The sequence below is a fragment of the Photinus pyralis genome, unplaced genomic scaffold (genome assembly GCF_008802855.1).
Source record: "Photinus pyralis isolate 1611_PpyrPB1 unplaced genomic scaffold, Ppyr1.3 Ppyr1.4_LG1, whole genome shotgun sequence".
In the NCBI taxonomy this organism is placed as follows: domain Eukaryota; kingdom Metazoa; phylum Arthropoda; class Insecta; order Coleoptera; family Lampyridae; genus Photinus; species Photinus pyralis.
The window spans coordinates 48,325,923-48,330,615 of record NW_022170249.1 but is presented as its reverse complement, the minus strand read 5'-3'; positions in this window follow the sequence as shown (position 1 = coordinate 48,330,615).

Here is a 4,693-nt window from a genome sequence, read left to right as displayed (position 1 = left end):
GTATTTATACTTAGTGCGTTTGCTTTAGACCTGTAATTTTAATAATAATTTTCTGAAAAAATAATAAAATTGAAATGAAGATGTTTTTCGATAACCCGAAATTCATTAAGTAGGGGGCCACCTACAAATATTATCCCAAGGCCCCCTGAGGCCTCGGTACGCCCCTGGGCACACCAAATGACAGTAACCTTTCTACTAAACATGTTGAGTAAAGGAATTGGGGAAATTCTCAACATTGAATGAAAATATTAGCTGTTTTAGAAATGGTGATCTATTGAGCACACAGAGGAAACAAGTCGTGAATGGCTAAAGTGTATTTTTCAGCCTCAGCTTACAGAACCTTCGAAGTATAGTCAAGGCCGCTTTCCAGTAAAAGTTCTCTTTGCTCGTGCAAGAAGCAATTCGTGTAACAATTGAGTTGCAAGTGGTTTCCCCCTATCTCGACCGTACTGAATCCGATTCTGCCTGTTACGGAGCCGTAACCAGATTAGTTACTAAGAGCGCGCAAATAAATCTACAGGGCGGGCGAAATAATAATAATTTGCCATGTATCGCTGAAGAAATTCGTTGTTAGCGTTATGACTGCACATTTCTGTCCGACTGTCTGTCGTGCCGTGCTATAGCTCAGTCCCTAAACCTTGTATCGACTTCGGGTTTTCGTTATATGACACGTGTTATTGCCCCAAATCGGTCAAAACTCTTATTTATGCACCAATTTTGTTGGAAAAATATCAAACTCGATTGCTCGATGATCAAGAAATGATGGCGTGTATTTTTGGTGAACAAAATATGTCTACCCAAAGGATGTTAAAATCGTTATTTATGCATCAATTTCCTTGGGAAACTCAATTGCTTAATGCCCAAGAAGTGGTCCATGTGTATTTTTGGTGACTAACACATTTTTGGGCAAAAAATGTCAAAATCGTTACTTATGTACCGATTTTCTTGGGATGAAGAACTCGTATCGACTTTTTCGCTATATGAAAGCTTGTGGGTTTCACACCAACGCATTATTACCCGATATCGATCTAAATGCTTAATAATCACAAATTTTCTTGGGAAAAAGACCAAACTCGATTGCTCGATGCCCAAGAGATGATACATGTGTATAGTATCGACTTTAAAAGTAGTTTGTCCGTCTGTCTATGTAATTAGGTTGCGCTGGAAATACCTAGGTAGTGGTGGTTTTGGTTTACATATTCTTACAAACTACAGTTTGTATAATTTGGTAGCATAACGTTTAATTGATTTAGTTGGTAATAAAAATAATGAGCACATTTCGAAAATGCGATTATTATTTTTATTTATTAAATCAATTAAACCTTTTCAGCTTTTTATCTCACGCCTAAGAGCACGTGTCCCAACTTTAGTTACTTTTGGTTTAGTGGGTTGGCAGGAAATAAATACAAAAACAAACTATTAAATGCATCTTTCACACAAAGCGAAACATTTTCTTAATTAATATCGCCACTTTCTATCTCTTCTTTTGTTAATTTTTTAAAGAATAGGAATCAATATGGCGGTTTTTGGACCACCTTCGCGTATTCTACGTCTAAAATATCCGATTTTACAGTTCAGGGGGTGGATCCACGTTTTTGGAGTCAAGGAACACGAAGGAAGGGTCAAAGTTAAGGCGGGAAGTGAAAACCCGCAATCATTACCAACTTTATTTTCTTTATATGGCTCGTAAAAAAAATAGAGTAACATTTTTTATTACAAAACGATATATGGCACACAAAGGAAAATAAAAGTTGGAAACTGTTGGTTTCTACAAGATGGTGTACCCGCGCACAAGGTCCTAATCGTGCAACAATACCTATTGGACAAATTTCGTGGAAAGTGGAGAAAATCGAGTTGCACATACAAAAAGAAAGCTCGACTTTGTCATTTAGACATATACCGGTTTGTTCTTTTCTTAGTTTATTAAGAATTAGTTATCTGTTCAATATATTATGTATTATGCCAAAAATGTTATTTTTTAAATATATTCACTTTAAAAATTGTATGCGTCCCCTCCCTAGACCAAATCCTAAATCCGCCACTGTGTATATGCCAACTCCTGACCATGAAGATGAGGAAGTAGACGCAAGGATAGGAAACATAATCGAAGAAAAAGGAGGTGACTTTTGTAAAATCGTAATGGGCGATTCGAATGCAATGGTGGGAAATGGTAGGTGTGGGAATGCGGTTGGCATGTATGGACTGGGAAGAGAAATGAGAGAGGCGATAGACTAGTCGATTTCTGCAAAGAACAAACATGATAGTTACCAACACAACCCCTGGAAATCACCAGGAGATCATTACCGAAAGCAAATAGATTGCAATGTTTATACTCGTAGAAAAAAGACACAGGCACAGAGTAAAGAGAGCGTGCGAGTTACCAGGCGCCCGTATTTATAGTGACAATATGCCATACTTATGGCAAACATCAGACAAGTTTAAAATCGTCTGAAAGAAGGACAATGGAACTTAGATAAATTAAAGTTTATGGACAAGGATGAAGTGGGGAATCTGAAGTCGCCACAAGTCGAGGAAGAGGTAGAGTGTAACTGTGTAAGTGGAACAGGCGGGAATAATCAAAATAGCTCGAAGAGAAAGTTGCATATAAGGAAGGCATAATATCATAGAAGTTTTGGATAAATCAGGAAATGAAGCAAAGATGGAAGAGAGAAGAAGATACAAAAACATCAATAACGATGGAGGAAGAAGACAATATTGGATGCTAAATACGGAGTTGAGAAAAGAAACCGATTAAACCAGGAAAAGATGGCGGGAAAAATTAATGTAATGAAATAGAAAAGCTTGATCGGATAGGAAAGAACGATATTATTTACAACAGGAGGTTATCAATAGATCATTACGAGCTGGTTGTAGCAATTAGGAATGGAAAAGTAGGTACTGAAATCCTAAATTGATGGAAGGAGTGTATTGCGTTGAGGCTATACAGGGTGTTTTTTGGGAGCTTTAGTTAAACGTTTCTGGGAAAGTAAAATACGTAGGTTTTTGAAAATTTGTACTTAGGAGTTACTCTGAAGGCCGAATCGATGTAAAATATTTTCAAAATGGCCGCACTTCCGGAAACATCGGAAGTAGATAGTAACTTCGTTATTTTAAATGGCAACCTCTATTTTTTATTGCATTTTTGGATTCTACGTGAAATTTCAGTTCTTTTGATACCCATGTGTCGATATCTGCCATTTATGGTTTTTAAGTTATTTTGACTTTAAGAAAAAAAATGGCGGATGCAGATGGTACCTTGATAATGGATTACTTGAAAAAGGTTATAGTCATGGCAACCCATTTTTATCAGTGCATAGAGAATGAATAGGGCTTTCTTTTAGTGTACTTAAAAAAAAGTTAAGTTGCGCACAACCGCACCTATGGAGATCCAAATTTAAGAAACTTCAAAGTCTATAAACTCAGTTTTTTTAAATGGAATGACCATGTTCTTAATATTGCATGAGATAGAGATTAGAGAATCGAAATTGGCATATTTTGATATTACATGTTCCTATAGCTATCTTTAACAGTTTCTGATTTATTCCCATTTCATTGAATTGATCTCGGAATTGATGCCATTTTTTTTTCGCATTTTCTTTTTAGTAGTTGGCCATGATTTTATAACAATCGAATTTTAAACAAATCAAGGAATGGATTCTTTAATACCACTGATTCTAGTTCTAGTCTAAATCATTCATTAATAAATAAATCATTTATTAAGGATATAGGACAGAAAATTTTTGAAAAATCTAAACAGAGTCGTTCAACTGAATTTCTTAAACAACGTATAAGTCTGGAAATTAAGAGAGGTAATGCGATATCTGTTGTAGCAACAATTCCATACCAAAAATGTTTCAACGAAGTTTTTTATATTTTGCATTGAATTTATTTTGTTAATCTTGCATTTTCAATTCAATTAATTTTCTTAAATATTCTCTTGTAGAGCTTTGTATCACTTGTGTTTCAACGGTTTGTTTTTTTTTAGGGGTACAAAATTTCCAAAATTCATACAATTTCGTTCTAGTTTTCGAATGAATGTACGGAAAGCACGCGCCGCGATTCTGCCCATTTCACCATAAATAACAATTAAATTTCAAAATAGATGAAACCACTGCGAGTCATTTTTCGATTTTTGAAAAACTTATGTTAACCTATAACAGTGGGTGATGGATTAGTGTCACTAGAATTGTTTAAAATTCAATTGTTATAGAATCATGGCCGACTACTAAAAAGAAAATCCGAAAAAAATAGTGTCAATTCAATAAAATGGGAATAAGTCAGAAACTATAGGAAACATGTATTGTCAAAATATGCCCATTTCGATTCTCTATCTCATGGAATAGTAAGAACATGGTCATTCCATTAAAAAAAACTGAGTTTTTAGTCTTTGAAGTTTCATAAATTTGGATATCCATAGGGGCGGTCGTACGCAACTTAACTTTTTTTTAAGTGCACTAAAAGAAAGCCCTATTCATTCTCTATGCACTGACAAAAATAGGTTGCCATGACTACAACCGTTTTCAAGTAATCAATTATCAAGGTACCATCTGCATCCGCCATTTTTTTTCTTAAAAGTCAAAATAACTTAAAAACCATAAATGGTAGATATCGACATATGGGTATCAAAAGAATTGAAATTTCACGTAGAATCCAAAAATGCAATAAAAAAATAGGGGTTGCCATTTAAAATAAC